Here is a 14,157-nt window from a genome sequence, read left to right as displayed (position 1 = left end):
CACGCTCGGATGCATCTGTGGTTACTAGGAACGGTTTGTCAAAGTCTGGGGCCCTTAGTACAGGGTCAGACATGAGTGTCGCTTTAAGCTTGTTAAAGGCCTTCTGACACCTTCCGGTCCACTGAACAGCATTTGGCTGTTTCTTTTTGGTTAGGTCTGTCAGTGGGGCAGCGATTTGGCTGTAGTGCGGTACAAATCGTCTGTAATAACCGGCCAAGCCTAAGAAGGATTGAACCTGTTTCTTTGACTTTGGGACAGGCCACTTTTGGATAGCATCCACTTTGGCCTGTAGGGGGCTGATAGTTCCTTGACCCACCTGGTGTCCAAGGTAAGTCACTCTGTTTAGGCCTATTTGACACTTCTTAGCCTTAACAGTTAGTCCTGCCTCCCTTATGCGCTCAAGGACTTTTTGTAGATGTTCCAGGTGGTCTGCCCAGGAATCCGAAAATATGGCCACATCGTCAAGGTAGGCGACTGCATATTCTCCTAATCCCGCTAGGAGACCATCTACAAGTCTTTGGAAAGTGGCGGGTGCATTTCGCAGCCCGAAAGGGAGTACATTAAATTCATACAGCCCGAGATGTGTGATGAAGGCTGACCTTTCCTTGGCAGATTCATCTAGCGGTACCTGCCAGTACCCCTTGGTTAAGTCCAAGGTAGAGATGAACTGGGCCCTTCCCAGTTTCTCTAATAGTTCATCTGTGCGTGGCATGGGATAGTTGTCTGGGCGAGTTACAGCATTTAGCTTACGGTAGTCCACGCAAAAACGTATTTCCCCATCTGGTTTGGGAACTAGAACCACTGGAGATGCCCATGCACTTTCAGAGGGGCGGATTACACCCATCTGTAACATATCCTGGATCTCCCGTTCTATAGCAGTTTTAGCTTGAGGAGACACCCGGTAAGGGTGGACCCTAATTGGGTGAGCATTACCTGTGTCAATGGAGTGGTATGCCCGTTCAGTCAGTCCTGGGGTGGCTGAGAACGTTGGCGCGTAGCTAGTGCACAGCTCCTGGATCTGCTGTCGCTGCATACGCCCAAGGGTCATGGAGAGGTTCACCTCTTCCACACCACCAGCACATTTCCCTTCGTAGTAAACACCTTCAGGCCACTCAGCGTCGTCTCCTCCCTGGGCTGTAAACTGACAAACCTTTAATTCTCTGGAATAAAAGGGCTTTAGAGAATTAATATGGTACACCTTAGGCTTTCGGTTGGAGGTGGGGAATGCTATGAGATAATTAACAGCTCCCAGGCGCTCCTGGACCACGAATGGCCCTTCCCACGATGCTTCCATTTTATGGGCCTGGAGCGCCTTTAAGACCATGACCTGGTCTCCTACTTTGAAGGAACGCTCTCTGGCATGTTTATCATACCAGGCTTTTTGCTCTTTTTGAGCATCCTGTAAGTTTTCTCTAGCAAGGGCTAAAGAGGTTCGGAGGGTGTTTTGTAGGTTGGTTACAAAGTCCAGAATGTTAGTTCCTGGAGAAGGTGTAAATCCCTCCCATTGCTGCTTCACCAACTGCAATGGCCCCTTAACCTCACGGCCATATACAAGTTCAAATGGGGAAAACCCTAAACTGGGATGTGGTACAGCTCTGTAGGCAAAGAGCAACTGCTGCAATACTAGGTCCCAATCATTGGAGTGCTCATTTACGAATTTACGTATCATGGCCCCCAAAGTTCCATTAAACTTCTCCACCATGCCATTTGTTTGATGATGGTAAGGAGTGGCAACCAAGTGATTTACCCCATGAGCTTCCCAAAGGTTTTTCATAGTTCCTGCCAGGAAATTATTCCCTGCATCTGTGAGGATGTCGGAGGGCCAACCTACCCTGGCAAAAATGTCTGCTAGTGCCTGGCACACACTTTTAGCCCTGGTGTTGCTTAGAGCTACTGCTTCCGGCCATCGGGTGGCAAAATCCATGAAAGTCAGTATGTACTGCTTTCCTCTGGGTGTCTTTTTCGGAAAAGGACCCAGAATATCCACAGCTACTCGCTGAAATGGAACTTCAATGATGGGGAGTGGCTGGAGAGGAGCTTTGACCTGGTCTTGGGGTTTTCCCACTCTTTGGCACACCTCACAAGACTGGACATAGGTAGAAACATCCTTGCCCATTCCCTCCCAGTGGAATGACCCCCCCAAACGGTCTTTGGTCCTGTTCACCCCAGCATGGCCACTAGGGTGATCATGGGCTAAGCTCAAGAGCTTGGCCCGGTATTTAGTTGGAACTACCAACTGTCTCTGAGGATGCCAGTCTTCCTGGTGTCCCCCAGAAAGAGTTTCCTTGTATAAAAGTCCTCTTTCTACAACAAACCTGGATCGATTAGAAGAGCTGAGAGGCGGTGGGTTGCTCCGTGCCGCCGTCCAAGCTCTCTGGAGGCTTTCATCTGCTTCCTGTTCGGTCTGGAACTGTTCCCTTGATGCTGGAGACATCAGTTCCTCATGGGATTGTGGACCTAGGCTTGGTCCCTCTGGAAGCGATATAGGGGATGGAGCTGTTTCTGTTGACTGTGAACCGCTCTCCGCTGGTGCACTATGTTGGGATTCAGGCTCCGGCTGAGCCTCTTGTGTAGGGTTATCGGCTGCTGCCAGTTCAGGTTCGGTGGGGCCCTCTGGTGTTGAGGTTGCAAGTACTGGATTCAGTGCTGACACGGGGTCTGGTGTTGGTTGTTCGGCTGGTTCCGGTTCTGGGACTGGTTCCGTCTGGGTCTCTGGGACTGGATCCACTACTGCTGTTGCAGACATTGGCCTGGGGTCCAGGTCCATCACCTCTGACTGGGTCCTGATAGAAGTTTCCGGAACAGAGCTAGGCCTCACGGCTTGTTTAGCCTGGTTGCGGGTGACCATTCCCACCCTCTTGGCCTGCTTCACTTGATTGGCCAAGTCTTCCCCCAACAGCATGGGGATGGGATAATCATCATAGACTGCAAAAGTCCACATTCCTGACCAGCCCTTGTACTGGACAGGCAACTTGGCTGTAGGCAAATTGAAAGAGTTGGACTTGAAGGGTTGAATCGTCACTTGGATCTCTGGGTTGATTAAATTGGGGTCCACTAAGGAAGCATGGATAGCTGACACTTGTGCTCCGGTGTCCCTCCACGCGGTGACCTTCTTCCCGCCCACACTCACAGTTTCCCTCCGCTCCAAGGGTATCTGGGAGGTATCTGGGCCTGTGGACCTCTGGTGTGATTCCGGTGCAATGAACTGTAATCTGTTGGGGTTCTTGGGGCAGTTGGCCTTTACATGCCCCAGCTCGTTACACTTAAAACATCGTCCAGCTGACGGGTCACTGGGACGAGGAGGGTTGCTGGAGAATGGGGTGGTGGGACGATAAGGGGTCTGGAGGGTTCTTTGGGAGGTAGGTGGGGCTTTGGGCGGCCCCCGATAATAGGGTGTGGTCTGGGGTGGTCCCTTCTGGTCTCCGCTCCAACTGCGACCAGTTTTCTTCTTCTCTGCCACCTCCACCCATCTGGCTCCAATCTCTCCTGCCTCGATTACAGTTTTGGGTTTCCCATCTAGGATGTATCTTTCTATTTCCTCAGGAACACCCTCTAAGAATTGTTCCATTTGCATTAGGAAGGGCAAATTTACTGGAGATTCAACACTTGCTCCTGATATCCAGGCATCCCAATGTTTCACAATGTGGTAGGCATGTCGGGTAAATGACATGTCTGGTTTCCACCTTAGGGCTCGGAACCTCCGACGAGACTGCTCGGGTGTTATCCCCATTCTGACTCTCGCCTTGGATTTAAACAGTTCATACTTGTTCATGTGTTCTTTAGGCATTTCAGCTGCCACCTCAGCTAAGGGTCCACTGAGCTGCGGCCTCAGCTCTACCATGTATTGGTCAGTAGAGATGTTGTACCCAAGGCAGGCCCTTTCGAAGTTTTCTAAGAAGGCCTCAGTATCATCACCTGCCTTGTAGGTGGGGAACTTTCTGGGATGGGAAGTGGTACCTGGAGAAGGATTGCTAGGGTTTGTTGGTATATTCTGCTGGGCCTTTATCCTCTCCATCTCCTCCACATGCTTCCTTGCCTCCATTTCCCTCTTGTGGGCAGCCTCCTGTACCTCCTTCTCCAGCCGCATGAGTTCTATCTGTCTTTCATGTTCCCTTTGTTTTTCCTCAGCCTGAAATTTGGCTAATTCCAGCTGTAGTCGAGCTGAGGATTTGGTCATTCTAACCTCTCTGTTTTTAACTAACTTTACACCTGAGGTTTAGAAATAAACAAACAAAACTTGGCTGTAAAATTTTGCTGTGCTGGAATAGAATACCTATTCTCTGATAGTGATTGTCAGCCTACAGAAAAAGACAATTCCCTTGTCTCTGCTCTGGGCCCAAATTAAAGCAAAAAACCTCCAACTACTTGGAAACCTGCTTACCCAGCCCAACGAAGAAAAAAAAAAATTTCTTTTCAAACCTGTGCTCCTTGTAAAACAACAACAAAAAAAAAATCAAAATCCTAAAAAAAAACCCTGCCACTTTTGTCTCCAGGCAAATGGGTAGAGCACACACCCCCTATTTACTTTTAGGAAGAAAAGAAAAAAAAAAACACAAACCTCTGGGTTGGAAGACTGTGAATTTCCCTGCAGGAGTTAAGTACCCTGCCTCCAGGCAAATGAAACCTGCAATTCACAAGATAATCCCCTTTTGTCTCTGCTTGGCCACAAAGCAGAGAGAAACCAAGCTGCTTTCAGTTTCAAAGCTGCCTTCTGGACTTCCTAAAAATTCCTTTTTAAAATCTGTATTTCTAGTTCAAAAAAATCTCAACTGGATCTCAAAATGATTTCAGGTTAATCCCACCACTGTGCCACCATGTCAAGGTTCCTCCCCCACTCTGAACTCTAGGGTACAGATGTGGGGACCTGCATGAAAAACCTCCTAAGCTTATCTTTACCAGCTTAGGTCAAAACTTCCCCAAGGTACAAAATATTACCCCCGTTATCCTTGGAATGGCCGCTACCACCACCAAACTAATACTGGTTACTGGGGAAGAGCTGTTTGGACGCGTCCTTCCCCCCAAAATACTTCCCAAAACCTTGCACCCTACTTCCTGGACAAGGTTTGGTAAAAAGCCTCACCAATTCGCCTAGGTGACTACAGACCCAGACCCTTGGATCTTAAGAACAATGAACAATCCTCCCAACACTTGCACTCCCCCTTTCCTGGGAAATGTTGGATAAAAAGCCTCACCAATTTGCATAGGTGACCACAGACCCAAACCCTTGGATCTGAGAACAATGAAAAAGCATTCAGTGTTTTACAAGAAGACTTTTAATAAAAAATAGAAGTAAATAGAAATAAAGAAATCCCCCCTGTAAAATCAGGATGGTAGATATCTTACAGGGTAATTAGATTCAAAAACATAGAGAACCCCTCTAGGCAAAACCTTAAGTTACAAAAAAGATACACAGACAGAAATAGTTATTCTATTCAGCACAATTCTTTTCTCAGCCATTTAAAGAAATCATAATCTAACACATACCTAGCTAGATTACTTACTAAAAGTTCTAAGGCTCCATTCCTGTTCTGTCCCTGGCCAAGACGACTACAGACAGACACACAAACCCTTTGTTTCTCTCCCTCCTCCCAGCTTTTGAAAGTATCTTGTCTCCTCATTGGTCATTTTGGTCAGGTGCCAGCGAGGTTACCTTTAGCTTCTTAACCCTTTACAGGTGAGAGGAGCTTTCCCCTGGCCAGGAGGGATTTCAAAGGGGTTTACCCTTCCCTTTATATTTATGACACTGCTCATTCTTGTAGTTCATAATAAGGGATGGATGAACCAGTTCATAGAAAGAAAGAAACAATTCCCAGATTGAATCCTCACCCTTAGGTTCACATCAGTTTGGATAAGGAACTCCCTAGATCCATCTTCTGGATGACTAACTAATCTGCCTGCCTTCTGCAATGCTGGCCTGCAGATGCCTACTAAAGCTCCAATTCATTTCAAAGGGACTGCTCACACACATGTGTAAAGATAAGCACGGGTCTGCAGAACCACAACTTATGATGCTACCCATTAGTTCCCTCTTCCCCCACCAATGTAGGATGCTACCAATTAGCCTCCCTCCTGCCTCCTCTTACTCATTTTTCCTCAGGTCAAGGGAGGCCCAGTGTGTGGGTGAAAAGCCAGGAGCCAGTCATTAAACAATTCACCAAAGCAGTATTTTGGCATTTTGAACATTTTTGTTCCTTGAATTCTCCAAAATTAAGTTATCTGAATTTCAAAAACACGACTTTGCAAAACAGCTGACCTGCAAAAGAAGATTAACCATTTCAACATCTGCAAAAAAACAAAACAAAAACAACACCCACCCACCAACCTGGTGGCTCACTTATTATTGGTGAGAAAGTACTGCCACACGTACAATGTGTAGTATACGCATTTTTCTTTCATTAACAATGTTCTATATTATGTGCATTATGAATAGTTTGGATACCTAGCAAACTACCATTGTTTTAAAAGGAATTTTAGATAATAAAATTAAAGTAGTATCTAGTACCTAACCTTTGGACTCTAGAGGATAGGTCAGAGCTTGAAAACTTTACCAGACACCTCCATTCATAGATTTTTAAGGCTATAAGGGACACGTACGATCATCTAATCCAGTGGTTCTCAACCAGGGATACACAGAGGTCTTCTGGGGGTACATCAACTTATCTAGATATTTGCCTACTTTTACAACAGGTTATATAAAAAGCACTAGCAAAACCAATACAAACAAAAATTTCATATGGACAATGACTTGCTAATACTGTCAGCAGTTCTCAAACTGTGGACGAGTTCACTTTAATGAGGTCACCAGGGCCAGTGTTAGACTCGCTGTGGCCCAGGGCAGAAAGCTGAAGCCCAAGTCCCGCTGTGCAGGGCTGAAGCTGAAACTTGGGGTATGCAAGACAAATCAGACTCCTGAAAGAGGTAGAGTAGTCTGGAAAGGTTGAGAACGACTGATCTATTCTGACCTCCTGCATAAACACAAGACAAAGAACCTCATCCAATAATTTCTGCATCCAACCCTGAGCTTCTGTTTGAACTATATATTTTAGATGGATATCCAGTCTTCATTTAAAGTCTTCAAGTGATGGAGAATCCACCACATTCCTAGGAAAAGCGTTCCAATGGACAACTTTGACCCTCACTCTATTGTCTATGTTCTGCTTCCAACCATAGTCCCTCATTATGCCTTTTATAGCCATAGGATTAAGCCTACTATCCCCAACGTGAAGGGAAGAAAAGTGGAAGCCGCTGAGAGGACCACCACTAGTATGGGACAACCAATCCCCAGTGATTGTGAAGGGGCAGAGTTCTAGAATTCCTGTGCCTAGATCCTGCTTGAAAAACTCCATCTTAGTTATCAGCCTCTGGCCAGTAGGTACCTGAAATCAGAGAATTCCTTCTCTCCCCCCCACCAGTTGCTGGAAGGGTTATCCCCTCTACCCCCCAAGCTCCATAGCCTCCTCACTGTTTGGTGAGTGGGATACTTAACCTACTTTCTACCTCTCTCCTAGCCTCCTAGCTTCTGCAAGTGGAAAGAAAAAATGTTTCCTCTCTACCTTTCTCCAGCCTTTTTTTTCAGATCCATCTCCCACAAATGCCAATAACTTCCTTTACTCAGTTTTGTCTGAGGCTGTGTTAAGTTGTTGATTCTTGCACAGATTGATGGACTAGCTCCGTTTTCACCAGGGAAAGCTGCCCCTGAGCTGTCTGGTGAGTAGGCAAATGGAATTCCAGGTCTTATAGTAGGCAAAATCCTGACAAAGATCACGTTGTGGCAATTCCAGGGAGCCACAATAATTCATTTGGAAGAAAATTGTTTCTATTTATATTATTATTGTATCTGAAGGAGCTATAGACTGGGTATAAAAAAAAACAAACAGATTTTGTGTATGCGGTCATAAGTGGGGTGTTTATTTTTATAACACTTTAGTAAAATTGTATTATATATAAAAATAATATATGGAAGATCAATTATAAAAATGAAGCATTTGGGTTGCCACCCCCACCAAGGCTTCCTCCAGAGTGGAGATAAAAATGTGTTACCGGAACTGGTGTAAAGCATGGTTCAAGCTAACCCTGAATACTTAGAGGTGGTGTGATTAAAGAAAAACCTTTGAAACAAATTTCCATAAAATTAAAATCTACTTTCTGCTGATTGCAAGAGATTGTTTTTGATGAACACCAGTGCAGTCCCAATCTGCTCCCCAATCTGTGTTTACTTGAACCAATTTTAACTATGTTTAAACCCATTGTGTGAACACAATTTTTTATTTCCAGCACGGACTGGGTTTTCAAGACAAAGAGGAGAAACATACTCCGGAGCAGACATAACAATCCCACTCCTGCAAAGATACATGCACATGCTTAGTTTTAAGCACATTAGTCCCACTGAGCTAAATGAGTTAAGCACAAATTTAAATCTCTGCAGGATCAGGGCCTGTACATGCAATAAGCTAAACACAAGGGTGGAAAAATTTAGTGTGAAGCAGAACATTTACTTTAAAAAAAAAAAAGCAAGAGAAATTCTTAAGTCAAAGGCCTAACAATTTAATGTAGTTTTTTTAGGGACACCTACTTACTAGATCAGCAAAGAGTTATAACTAATAGAAGATATAAGCAATAGCAACTAATCTCCAATGGCCATTCTACCCACTCCTAAATAAAATACGTACTTAGAACAAGATATCTTTTGTGAGGTCTAGAAATGCCCCTTGTATGTAAGCAAGGGGGTGTGTGATGGAGTGATAGACTAATTAACAGTCAATGTGCCAGCACACCAGACACCTGGCAGAAACGGAGCTATTCTCCAAAAACACCACCTACAGAAAAGTCACTGATTGCTACCAAAAATATTTGTCCGTATACCTAAATCCAGTTAAAAATCCCTTTAGCTCAACATTCTTCTCTTTGGAAGGAAAAAACCTGAGTGTTCAAGTGATAAACTAGCAAGTTTCTGCATCACACAGTGAGGAAAAAGCTTAAAACACTATAAAATATTTAAAACAAAAGCTTCATTGGGCTAGAGGCTTTAAAATTCTAGTCCATTACATGTTATACCTATTAATAAATTTTTAAATGACAAATTCTAAGTTGCACAATGTATCACCAGTTCAGAACTACTTTACAGACCCTGAAATAAGACCTTTAACAACAAATTTGAATCCTTGGCTAGACACAATAGTATATTAAAATACCGCTATTCATTTCTATTATACGGTACTTTAGAGGTAATCTTTCAGCATCATGAACTCTATCACTATAGCTGCTTTTCAGATTGTGTTATTTTGTGCCAGCCAGGAAAAAAAGCGACAGAAGTGCTATCAGCACCTAGCACAATGGGGTCCTGGTCCATGACTAGGGATTCAATTCACAGGGTTAATAAAAATAATAAATAAGGACAAAATAGCTTTGTAAAGGCACAGGAATACAACACAAGTGACAATATATGTCCAAGACACAGGATACTTAAGGTATGCAAATTATATTTTAAAAATTAATGGGTTCTGCTACTTGAGTTTATTCATGTAAATTGAAACATTTTTAATAGGTCACAAACAAACCTGACATCATACTGCAATTCTAAAGAAAATTATCTTTCCAATAGTATCTGGGATAACCTAGTAAGGCTAGGTTACTAGGCTTTTTACTCCTAGTAAGGCTTTTCTATCACCAAAGTATCTAAGCACCAGTAGTTAGGAGTATTTGTCTGATCATTCACACAATCAAGATGTTCAAATTAAGATATGATGATGCAGCTCAAAGCAGTGACTGAAATTGAAGTTGAAGATTTCAGACAGTGAAGACATGCCCTTTAGAACTGACATTAAAATGAGGTCAAGGATACAGTTATCTGTTACTAAGAAAGTTTTACACAGACAGGCAAAAGGAAGGGGAAAGTTATCTTGATCCTCTTTGCTTTGCTGTTCCTTAGTTCTAACATGATCAAAGTCTTGGTTCAGAGAGAGGAGTTGCATTGCAAGTCAGTGTGAACAAAACCACTGAATCATTTGAGCTAGCTCGCTCTTTTAAAGCTGCCCTTTGTAGAAAGGTAATGATGAAAATTCAGTAGTTATTATTAGTATGTGCATAACTTGTTGACATACATTTATATTTCGCCCTCATCAGTCATTGACCCACCTCAAAAGTATTTTTTAATGGCGTAACCCCACTAATTTTAAGTCCTCAGTGTTGGGAAACGTGGAGTTTCTTTAGCTGCTGTGTGCTAAGACCCTGATCCTTCAAACTGGACTACATGCCATAATAAAGTTAAGCAAATGCATAAATCATTGCAAGATCAGGACCTAGAAGTTCTTCCCTCCAGAACATGAATTTGGCCCTGAATCCTGCAAACACTTACACATATTAATTTCAGGCATATGGTAAGTCAACTACTCCAATGTATAAAGTTAAGCATGTACTTACATGCTTGCAGGACAGAAGCCTTTAAAAGTTCACAGCAGAACTGAAAGAACATGGAAAAAAACTTAATTTGCACCTGGCAAACCAGTTCTAGAGAAAACCAAGCCCGACAAAGCTCCCTTTAAATGATTTAGTATTTTTGTTTTGCAAAGTTCACCATGTTTGCTGAGCCTGGAGGCCCAAGGAAAACATATCTTGATCATTTTAAAAATATACACCCCAGGACATCTTGGGGCCTATTTAACATTTATTACAATTAAAAAGAAATCCGCCTTGTCTTTCACTCTAATTCAACTCCGGCTTAGCAATGCTAAACAAACTAAAGCAACAACACCCCTCATTTGTTCTCCCACCTGCAGAACCCCGGTCCAGCCCCTGTTTGACAGCAAATCTGAACAAACGCATGCTACGAAAAGTTATTCCGAGCCCGGCACGCCCGTGCGGAGCGCCTCCCTGGCGTTTTGCTTTAGTGCACCGATCTCTCCCCGTGCTGCTTCCATGTGAGCTGCCACGCTCCCGCCGATCCGAGGGAGATTTTAAACGGCTCGACACACAGGAAAGTCGATCAGCATCCACGGGAGATAACTTGCGCTTAGCGAGGGCTCAGCAGGTTTCTGGTGGGGCAGGCTCAGGGGGACCTTGGAGGGGTTCGTCAAGCAGCGTTTCCTGAGGCCAGGCGGGGGCTGGGATCCTGCCCCCGAAGGACCCGTTACGTTTTATTTTGAAACCAACCGTTTGGCCCCCTTACACCTGCGCAGGGGCCATGCCCTGTAACGACACGCAGCGCCAATCTCCCGCACCCGACCGGGAAAGCTCCGGAGCCCGGCATCGCGGCTTGGGCTCCCGGGAGGGGGGAGAAGAGGCCGGGCAAAGCAGACCCTGCCCGTCCTCCCTGGAGTAACCCGCTGCCCGGCCAGCTCCAGCCCTTCCTTCCGGACACTGCTCCCCAGCCCAGCCCGGTCTCCGACCCCCTCCCCGGGCTGCTACCGCCCCGCGCCGCGCCCCTGGCTCCACCCTCACACCGCCGGGCGCTCCTCACCGCGGGCGGCCAGCGAGGACACCGAGCTCGCAGCCCCCTTACCTGGCGGCAGCTCCCCGCTCTGCTCCAGCCAGCACCGAGTCCCTCTGGCCCCTGCCCTTTTTTAGGCGGCGAGCGTGTGTTTTCCGTCAAGGCGACATCACTTCCCGTAAGCCGGCGCGGGGGGCGGTCACTGCCCCTCCCCGCCGGGCCGGGCCGGGCCGGGCCGGCACCCCTGGCGGAGGGCGCCCTAGTCACACTCGGGCGGTAAGGACTGAGCGGAGCTCGGCCAGGCCCTGGGGCGGGAGCCTCCAGCCCGCGCGGCCACAGGGCTCTCGCGGCGCAGCAGTAGCACAGCGCCCGGGGCTGGCCCCTACTCTGCGGCTCAGCTGAGAGCGAGCCTGGCTGCCAGCTCTCTCTGTAACGCACATTTATCTAAAGCGGCAAGTCTTCGACAGAAATCTTCAAAAGCAGACTCCCAAGGAGAAGCTGCAGAACTAGACTTAATTTGCAAACTGGGCACCATCAAATTCGGCCTGTATAAAGATGAAGTGGATGGGTCACTACAAAAACTAAATTTCCCCCATACTGTTACTCACACCTTCTTGTCAACTGTTTCAAATGGGGCACCCTGATTGACCTCATTACTGCTACAAAGTATTTTACTGTTAAGAATAGCCCACTTCCACCTTAATTTAATTATCTCATTAGCACTGACACACCCCTCCACACACACACACACACACACACAGTAAGGCAACTCCCATCTTTTCATATGCTATGTACTTATACCTGCCTACTGTATTTTCCACTCCATGCATCTGATGAAGTGTGTTTTAGCCCACCAAAGCTTATGCCCAGATAAATGAGTTAGTCCTTAAGGTGCCACAAGTACTCCTTGTTGTTTTTGCACATTTATAGTAAAATCATAGGTGCTGGAACTAGGGATGCTCATGCTGCCACAGCCCCTGGCAGGAAGTGGTTTCATTATATACAGGTAAGGTGACCAGATGTCCTGATTTTATAGGGACAGTCCTGAGATTTGGGGCTTTGTCTTATATAGGTGCCTTTCTCCACCCCCTTGATTCCGCAATTCCAATTTTTTACACTTGCTCTCTGGTCACCTTTTGTAGAGCATTTACAATTTGGTTCAAGGGCTCTCAGCGCACACCTTATAAAAATTGTTCCAGCAGCCCTGAGTGAAGGTGAGATGAGACACACCCCATCAACTCAGACAGAGACAAACACCTACAAGATCTCTGTCAAGCTTTCTTACAACTACAATACCCACCTGCTGAAGTGAAGAAACAGATTGATAGAGCCAGAAGAGTTCCCAGAAGTTACCTACTACAGGACAGGCCTAACAAAGAAAATAACAGAACACCACTAGCCGTCACCTTTGGCCCCCAACTAAAACCCCTCCAATGCATTATTAAGGATCTACAACCTATCCTAAAGGATGACCCAGCACTCTCACAAATCTTGGGAGACAGGCCAGTCCTTGCCTACAGACATCCCCGCAACCTGAAGCAAATACTCACCAACAACCACATACCACACAACAGAACCACTAACCCAGGAACTTATCCTTGCAACAAAGCCCATTGCCAACTGTGTCCACATATCTATTCAGGGGACACCATCACAGGGCCTAATAACATCAGCCACACTATCAGAGGCTCGTTCACCTACACATCCACCAATGTGATATATGCCATCATGTGCCAGCAATGCCCCTCTGCCATGTACATTGGTCAAACTGGACAGTCTCTACGTAAAAATAAATGGACACAAATCAGATGTCAAGAATTATAACATTCATAAACCAGTCGGAGAACACTTCAATCTCTCTGGTCACGCAATCACAGACATGAAGGTCGCTATCTTAAAACAAAAAAACTTCAAATCCAGACTCCAGCGAGAAACTGCTGAATTGGAATTCATTTGCAAATTGGATACTATTAATTTAGGCTTAAATAGAGACTGGGAGTGGCTAAGTCATTATGCAAGGTAGCCTGTGTCCTCTTGTTTTTTTCTACCCCCCCGATGTTCTGGTTTAACTTGGATTTAAACTTCGAGAGTGGTCAGTTTGGATGAGCTATTACCAGCAGGAGAGTGAGTTTGTGTGTGTATGGGGGTGGGGGGATGTGAGAAAACCTGGATTTGTGCAGGAAATAGCCCAACTTGATTGTCATGCACATTGTGTAAAGAGTTGTCACTTTGGATGGGCTATCACCAGCAGGAGAGTGAATTTGTGTGGGTGGGTGGAGGGTGAGAAAACCTGGATTTGTGCTGGAAATAGCCCACCTGATGATCACTTTAGATAAGCTATTACCAGCAGGACAGTGGGGTGGGAGGAGGTATTGTATCATATTCTCTGTGTATATATAAAGTCTGCTGCAGTTTCCATGGTATGCATCCGATGAAGTGAGCTGTAGCTCACGAAAGCTTATGCTCTAATAAATTGGTTAGTCTCTAAGATGCCACAAGTACTCCTTTTCTTTTTGCGAATACAGACTAACACGGCTGTTACTCTGAAACCCCATCAACAGGTGCTATCTAAACACACAGGAAGAGTCTCTGCCCTAGCTTACCCTCACCTTAAATACAAGCCACAAGTAGGGGTGGAAGATAAAAGTTACTTGTCAACACTCAAACCTGCCTTGGTTTTAATTAAGCTGGTGCTAGCCTCTGTGCATACACACAGATATAGATTTAAATCT

General features: G+C 45.5%; 1 protein-coding gene across 8 annotated transcripts in view; it reads right to left on the bottom strand.

Moving 5' to 3' along the window:
- RAB27A (RAB27A, member RAS oncogene family) overlaps positions 1 to 11,664 on the bottom strand; it is an 80,155-nt gene extending 68,491 nt beyond the window's left edge. For 6 of the 8 annotated variants that reach the window (XM_073303817.1, XM_073303815.1, XM_073303816.1 and 3 more), the window contains exons 1-2: positions 11,498 to 11,584; positions 10,420 to 10,459 (exon numbers count right to left, since the gene is read on the bottom strand). The gene's annotated coding sequence lies outside the window, so the exon portion shown is untranslated. Of the gene's footprint in view, positions 1 to 10,419; positions 10,460 to 11,497 lie in introns of all 8 variants that reach the window. The other 2 variants (XM_073303825.1, XM_073303818.1) reach the window with 2 other exon arrangements.
- Positions 11,665 to 14,157: the final 2,493 nt, after the last annotated feature.

Source organism: Lepidochelys kempii, chromosome 10 (genome assembly GCF_965140265.1).
Source record: "Lepidochelys kempii isolate rLepKem1 chromosome 10, rLepKem1.hap2, whole genome shotgun sequence".
Lineage (NCBI taxonomy): Eukaryota > Metazoa > Chordata > Testudines > Cheloniidae > Lepidochelys > Lepidochelys kempii.
This window is presented reverse-complemented; position numbering and strand designations above follow the sequence as displayed.